Below are 8,694 nucleotides of genomic sequence, written 5' to 3' on the forward strand. Positions count from 1 at the left end.
TAGAAAAATAACACTGAAACAAAAAGGAAGTATATGAGAGAACAAAGAGACATGGAACTGCTGACTGTCAAGTAGCGCCTATTAGCAAGAGGGAAATCACGATTTATAATTTTGGGAGGCGCTTAAACTAAGCTAACAATCTGAATTTATAAACTTAGCGCCAAAGCTCAATATGGTTTCTCATAGGTGAACAACAACCCATGGAATTGCTAGCAAAGAGCCAATCGACGACACGCTGAGTGAGAAATTATGCATTCAGTCACTCCTATCAGCAAAACAGAAGTTGATCTAATGACGTTATTACAATTAATTCAGCATGACATTGGGAGAAATTTGGCTAGCGACATCATACAGCGTATCCAATCGTTTTAGATAAGTATTCTTTTATTCTTTTACTTGCTTCAGTCATTTGACTGCGGAAATGCTGGAGCACTGCCTTGAAGGGTTTTAGTCCCCAGGACTTATTCTCTGTAAGTCTAGTACTTATTCTATCGGACCTTTTGCCGATAGTACTTATTCTATCGGACCTTCTGCCGATAGAATACAGCCATGATGCGATTTTGTAGTTTTCACTTAGATCATTGAAGAGGAATTTGCATATTTCGGGAACAGATGACACTTCGAGTACAAAATCTAGCCTAACTCGAATCACATTCCTCGGTGAGTCAGAGAACATGCATTGATCGGAACCGATGTTGCTTATTTAAGTTTGCGAAAGTTGCATCTCAAGAATTTCGTACCTTCATGTTTCTCTTTAGACTCAACTCTGTCACAAACCTCCAGGTGTACGAAGTTTTCAAGGTGGTTTGCACTATTTGGGCTCGACTACCACGTTCAACAACAGGTGGAGTTTGCTTCCAATCGCCTACAGAAAGAACACATACTTCTTCAAACAAAGTTTCGTTCGCTCTGATATCGCGTAGGAAACTATCCAGGCATTCCTATATGAGCTTGTCTCCTTGGCTGACTTCTTCGACAATTATTAGACTGGTCATTCTGAAGAGTTGCGCAGTTGCATCCTGAGGTGACATATTGCAGCAGAACTCTGGTGTTTTGTTTATGGGCACTTCGAACCGAGAATGAAATGTCCAGCCATTGGGCAGTAATATTGCCGCAATCCAAGATAGAGCTGTGGCGTGTACGATTTTTTTCTCCGCTACTTTTATTAGAAGTTATCTCCCCTTACTTCATATTTAATTTTTTTTTGTACTTGCTCAAACTGAACAATTACCTTTACTATCCACTGAATCATAATACTTTTTCACATTTATTTTCGTTAAAAACCTGCCTGATTAGCTCCTTCGTAATCCCGAAAAATCTCGTGACCATTGGTCCAACCGTTTGACCATCAGGAGGTTACAGACATACATCGGACATTACGCCTATTAAAGTATGATGCGCGTGCGTAGTGCGGTGTCGACAGCTGTTGAAGAATATGACAATAGTAATGTGCTTTCCTTTCTGTCGTAATTTTGCAGTCATCCTTTTGCGCTCCGTTTTATAGAAGTGGTTTTGAGTGTGCGTTAAGTACGTGTGCGTGTGTGTGTATGTGTGCGTGCGTTCGTGCACCTGGGGTGGAAATTCGTTAACAATTTCCACTCATGTGGAAATTTCAAAACAATAAGGAATTCGGTGTGTAAAATATTCTCTGCACCACCTTAAAGTTCATTAGATCTTTACATTTATTTCTCTTGTTTCTTTTTTTTTTGCAAATTGTTATTGGTTATAAACGTGCAATTTTGGGCATATAAGACATATCAGATAGCAACCAAATAATACCAAACGAGAGCTAAAAGAGTGAGCAATAAATATACACAGCTGTCCTTGACGGTAACAAATTTCAGGACTGTCCGTACTTGGCATGTAAATTCATTTGAAAATCTACACTTGTGAATTTACATTTAGTTTTGTTTCAAAATTTCCTTCAAGTCCTACTCAATTGTGATTGTTTCATGGTTTTTGTTTTGCTTCTCCCACCCAAAAGGGAGTTTCAAAAGATTTAAGAATCATTTTATGTGGAATTATGTAGGTAAACTTTAACTCGACTATCCAGATTTGTCTTTGTCCACCTAAATATATTTCTCTTTATCTCTCTCTTTCTCTCTCCCTCTATCTCTCTCAGTTGCTCCCTATATACATATATGCACACACATATACGTACACACACATATATACATATACATACATACATATACATATATATATATATATTTATATTTATATTTATATTTATACTTATAGGCAAATTTGTATGAAAAACTTTTAATTGCTTTAAATAAATTTATTTACATATATACCAAACTAGTTTCAACAATATTTTTTGTTTATCAATGGTAAAAATTTAGAATCAGGAATTAGAAAAACATCTTTAAAAGTTTCAATGTTGAAAATTAAAATGTTCATAACAAATAAATTTAGCATTATGAATTAGAAAAACATGTTAAAAAATTTCGATGTTGACAAGTTTAACTCTTCATAACAGTCAATAATATCTAAACTGTGCATCACTTTGTGTTGCCTGTGCTCCTAATCTTGACTTAGGTCGCTGGCCTGGTCGAGCTGTATCACCTTCAGTAGCTTCGTATGTACCTCCCAGCAATCCATGGTGGACTTTATAGCGATAATGCTCTTCTCGTAGCTACCGGTCTGTCCAAACCAGTTCTTGAGAGATTTAGAAAAGGACTCCATATGTTTTTCTTTGCTTTTTGCTAAGTTGAGCCTAACTATTGCATTTAAGGATACCATTAAAATAGCGAACTTACTTGATGTAGCCTTAGATCTAATTTTTTTTCTATATAATCTCCATACCATAAGCCTAATGAATATCTAACGTATGTCAAAGACTTTTGTAATCACCATAGTTCTATTTTAAATAGTGTAACTAAGGGTATCTCTATTAGAATTTCTGATTTGTATGTAGCTGAAAAAATATTTAATAACCATGCTACCTATCAAAATCAAGCACTTTTCTCACATTTTTCTCACAAAAAATAAAATTATTGTCTAATACAAAGCTTAAGAACTATCAAACACAAGAATATCCTATTTCTATTCCCCGTAAAACAACGAATATAACACTACCTACTAGAGATAGGAGCACTTAACCCAGTACCCCACAACGTAACAATCAACCTACTGGACGTATCACCATAAGTACCATTCAATCGTTAACCGATCGACACTTAAATTATCGCATTCCACAACACTTAGTATCACAGCGATCAAAGCCGCATCTAATAAGTGGAAATTTAATAGACATAACCAACCAACCAACCACAACTAAGGATAATAATAGTAACAATAATAATAATAATAATAATAATAATAATAATAATAATAATAATAATAATAATAATAATAATAATAATAATAATAATAATAATAATATATGTATCTGTGTGTATATGTATATATATATAAATATATATATATATATATATATATATATATATATATATATATATATATATGTGTGTGTGTGTGTGTGTGTGTATACATAAATGTATTTACATATATATATATATATGTATAAATGTATATACATATATATGTGTATGTATGTATCTGTATATATGTATATATATAATATTTTCCCCTCCCAAACCTTGAAAATTTGCCTTCTCATGAAAGCCGCTTTGATTATTATTTATTCTTTTTTAATTTTTCATACACCCATTTTTATTAAAATTTAGTTTCAATTTAGCATTCTGCCTTATTATAATTTTTCGTCTCCTATCATTTATCCACGTGCGGTTAACACAACGCCACCATTTACTGACTTATATATATATGTGTGTGTGTGTGCGTGTGTATAAGAGAAGAAAGTGGATATAATAACAATGGGATACTTGTGGATTACGCTGGAATGCTTTTAATTAAATAGGTAACAAAAATGTAAGAAGCAGAGATGCCATCCTCATCTCTGCTTCTTACTTCTTTGCTATCTATTTAACTAAAGACATGCCAGCCTAATCCACGAGACTCCCATTGATATTATATCCACTTTCTTCTTTTATATCACCTAAACTCCGTACAATCTTACACAAGACTGTACCTACCTGGCTAATAGACAGGCGTAACTTTGGATTTAAAATATCCCTTAGAGGTATTAAACTCCCCTAACTTGATACCTCTCTCTCTCTCTCTCTCTCTCTATATATATATATATATATATATATATATATAGAGAGAGAGAGAGAGAGAGAGAGAGAGAGAGAGAGCATTAAAACTAGACATCGTACAACTCAGGACACCCAAAACAAAAAACAAAGAAAACATTATCCCTTTTATAAACACACACAAACCTGGAGTTACCAACATCTTCCAAACCATACATTCAAACCTACCAATAGCCTTACAAAGCCCCAAAATGAAGAACATATTAAACAAATATAGCATAAGAAACAGTAGACGACAGGACAAAAACCTAAAGAAACACCTAACATGAGCGAAATTCTCTTCAGAAACTAAAACGGAATTCTTTGCAAAAGAGTGGGGAGATAGTAGATGTGGGATCTGCAGCAACCCCACCTACAAATACATAGAGGGAAACAGAGAGATAAGATTTAAAAGTGGTGACATATTCAAAATAAATGCATATATGAACTGCAAGACGCAGAACGTTATATACTGCATAACCTGCCCCACGTGCAAGGAGAATTACGTAGGTGAAACTGGTAATTCTTTGTGCCAGCGAGCCAGGATTCACCGACAACATATTCGGCATGAAGAACTACGCAAAATACCACTAAGTACACACCTAGCTACGTGTGGAGAAGGAAAATTTAAGATCTTTCCCTTCTACAAATGTCCGAAGAACGACACCTCTTTCAGGAGGAATATGGAAAAATATTTCATAGCTAAGTTCTTCCCCAAATTAAATGGCTGAAACTTTACTCATCATACATTGAAGGACAAATCTTTCGATTTACAATATATTTTTGTAATTTACTTGATCTTTACTTGCCAATCGTCATTCTAATTCTAGCCTTCCTATATGCAATTTTCAAGATGGTGTAGTTTGATTCTTCATTTTGAATCGATAGAAGGTTTTTTTCTAATATTTCATGTATAAGCATGTGTATATATATATAGTGACATTGAAGGACACATCTTTCGATTTACAATCTAATATAGTAGAACATTTAGTATACGTCTGTATATGTATATATATATATGTGTGTGTATATATATTGCCTGTTATATACATTATATTATTTTTATAATTTACTTCATCTGCACTTTTTAACTGTCACTTTAATTTTAACTTTCCTATAATATACAATTTTCAAGATGGTGTAATTTAGTTGTTCATTTTGAACCGATAAAAAGGTTTGTTTCAAATATTTCATGTATAAGAGTGTATATATGTATATAGTGGTATAAATATCAACACAACTTTTTCCCTTCCTCCCTTATTTTTTTTTTCTTATTTTTTTTGTCCCTCTCCCCTTCTCCAAACACACAGACACACGCACATGCACACACACACACACACACACATACAAACACACACAAATACACACACACACACACACACCTCCACAAAACGATCATACAAAGTGATAAGAATTCTTAAAAACCCAAAAAGACATTTGACCATCCCCACAATGTTAAAAGGAAATATAATTTATGGCTTACCTCCCCGCCCACACACACTCAGTGACATTGTTAAGTGGTCAAAGCTGAAATTCTTAGAACCCCCTTGGAGTCAATATTATGGCCTACCTCCCCACCACGACACACTCAATGACACTGTGAAGTGGTCAAAACTGAAATTCTTAGAACCCCCTTGGAGTCAATATCCTGTCCAGCAGACACAAAAACTTCTTTCCTTCCCTCTCCGTTCCCCTCTTTCTCTTTAGCAATCACCTCAGATACAAACACACACACACACACACACACACACGCACACACACACATACACACATACACACATGTTCTCCCTCTTACTTTCTCCTCATCCACCTCACCCTCTTCTACTGTCTTACATTCCTCCCCATCACAACGAGAAACTATAAAATGATTAAAATCCCCAGCAAAGGAACTTATTTTCATTTGAAAACCCCACTAGAATGGGAGAAAGCGCTAATGAACTAAGTGATATGATATATATGTAAAAAATGTAATATATAAATAAATATCTGTAAATACAAACCATCCGATCTTCTGATTACCTCATTTCTTCTAATATATAATACCTGTACATCATCTCCAAACCTTCAAATATATATATATATATATATAAAATATTATTCGAGACAAATATATATATATTCTCTTTTTTTTACTTGTTTCAGTCATTTGACTGCGGCCATGCTGGAGCACCGCCTTTAATCGAGCAACTCGACCCCGAGACTTATTCTTTTGTAAGCCCAGTACTTATTCTATCGGGCACTTTTGCCGAACCGCTAAGTAACGAGGACATAAACACACCAGCATCGGTTGTCAAGCAATGCTAGGGCGACAAACACAGATACACAAACACACACACGCATATATATATATATATATATATATATATATATATATATATACGACGTGCTTCTTTCAGTTTCTGTCTACCAAATCCACTCACAAGGCTTTGGTTGACCCGAGGCTATAGTAGAAGACACTTGCCCAAGGTGCCACGCAGTGGGACTGAACTCGGAACCATGTGGTTAGTAAACAAGCTACTTACCACACAGCACTCCTGCGCCTATATATATATATATATATTTATATTTATATATTTATATATATATATAAATGTATATATATATATATGTGTGTGTGTGTGCGTATGTGTGTGTATGTGCGTGTATGTGTGTAGAATCAACACCGTTTGACAGAATGGAGTAACGCTGATTCAATACATAACGCTAAAATCAAAGTTACCGTGCCTCGGTTTCTAAACACTATTCAAAGTTGCGCGAACCAAAATCTTAACTCCTCAGTTTTTAATTAGTTAATGGATACATACTTATTTACTTTTGCTCAATATTAATGTTTCTTAATTTTATTTCTAGATTACAATCCTATTAAATATATAGTTGATCATGATTTATATAGCAGAAACCTATACTTTCTTCCTCTATATCATGTTCATCTTCTGCTGTCAGACATGCAGCTATTTCTGTTTCTATAATATTATTATTTCCATCGTCGTCATCATCATCATAACCAACAACTACAACAGCAGTAGAAGCTGTAGTGGTAGCAATGGTAGTAGAAGTAGTAATAGTAGTAGTAGTAGTAGTAGTAGTAGTAGTAGTAGTAGTAGTAGTAGTAGTAGCAGCAGAAGCAGTATTAGTAGTAGTAGTAGTAGTAGTAGTAGTTATTGTTGTAGTATTGGTGGTGGTGGTGGTGGAGGATGAGGAGGGGAAGGCGGAAAAAGCGACATTATCACTGATGTTTTTATTTCTGTTTCAATAAAAATCACTTCTGTCTTATTTTGCAATTTGAGGTGATTTATATCCGTACGGTGAATTAGTTTTACCAATATCGTGCTGTCATCAGCTGGCTTTATCATTGACAATTCGCACATTGACAAATGGTGAGATAAAACTATATTTCATGCAATTTCAATCGCAAAATTTTACATGTTCATGCTATATGATGTGTTGATTGCTATTATTGTTTTTGTTTTTTTTTTGTTTTGTTTTTGTTTTTGCTTTTTTGTGGCTGCTTTTGCATATTTTTCTTGTCTGCTGCTTTCGTGATAAGTGAGGACGTCTAAGTGGATGGAATCAATCGAATTCAACAGAGAAGCTGTGGAAAATAAATGATGATATCTCTTCAGATATTTTCCCCCTCCGTCGTTATTATCGTTATTCATATTGCATTTATTGTTATTATTATTATTATTATTATCAGCAGCAGCAGCAGCATTAACATCATCATCATCATCATCATTATTATTATTATTATTATTATTATTATTATTATTATTATTATTATTATTATTATTATTGCTTTCACTTTTGGCTCTGATGCTGTTTGTTATCGCCGTTACAATTGCATTTATTAATGCTGTGGTTGTTGTCTTTTTATTATCGAAGTGGATGCATTTTCTTTCTTTTTCATTTGATTCTGTTATTTTTTTTCTTTTTCTTTTCGCATATATATTTTCATCTGGATTATCCACTTAACTATGATCTGTTGTTTGACAAATCAAAACTTTTAATAGACAGAATAATAAAAGTGTCTATAAACATCAACACATTTTGTTCTTAATGCATTACATGTACACGTCTAATGAGGTTAACACAATTAGTTTTCTAACACATTCACAAGTTTTAGGCTTTTACGAATATCGCAGGAGAAAACTGAGCAATAGTTTAAAAATATTATTGGAGAAAAAAATATATTTCACTTTTCTAACATAACAAACAATATCGATTTCCGTTCGATAAATCAAACCAACTTTTATGAAAGATTGAAAATGTAATTTCTTTTGCGTTTATGTGTGTGCGTGTTTTTTATTTGTTTTTCTTCATATAGATATACATATACATATATATATATATATATATATATATATATATATATATATAATATATATATATATATATATATATATATATATATATATATGTACAAATATTACTTTTTATTTTAACATTGGCAGAATGCAGCTGTACAGCATATGAAACAATGGATACCGCCGTTCATGTTGGGTTTGCCTTTCAATGAGAAATTGAATCCAAGAGAGAG

The 8,694-nt window shown here is 33.4% G+C and overlaps 1 long non-coding RNA gene across 1 annotated transcript; it reads left to right on the forward strand.

Annotated features, from left to right (window-relative positions):
* The first annotated feature begins 1,511 nt into the window (after positions 1-1,511).
* On the forward strand, positions 1,512-8,492 carry LOC118762312. The gene is made up of 3 exons (XR_004998063.1): positions 1,512-1,522; positions 3,693-3,791; positions 8,482-8,492. It is a non-coding gene; the product is annotated as an uncharacterized LOC118762312 (long non-coding RNA).
* The last annotated feature ends 202 nt before the right edge of the window (positions 8,493-8,694 follow it).

This window comes from Octopus sinensis, linkage group LG2 (assembly GCF_006345805.1).
Source record: "Octopus sinensis linkage group LG2, ASM634580v1, whole genome shotgun sequence".
Taxonomy (NCBI): domain Eukaryota; kingdom Metazoa; phylum Mollusca; class Cephalopoda; order Octopoda; family Octopodidae; genus Octopus; species Octopus sinensis.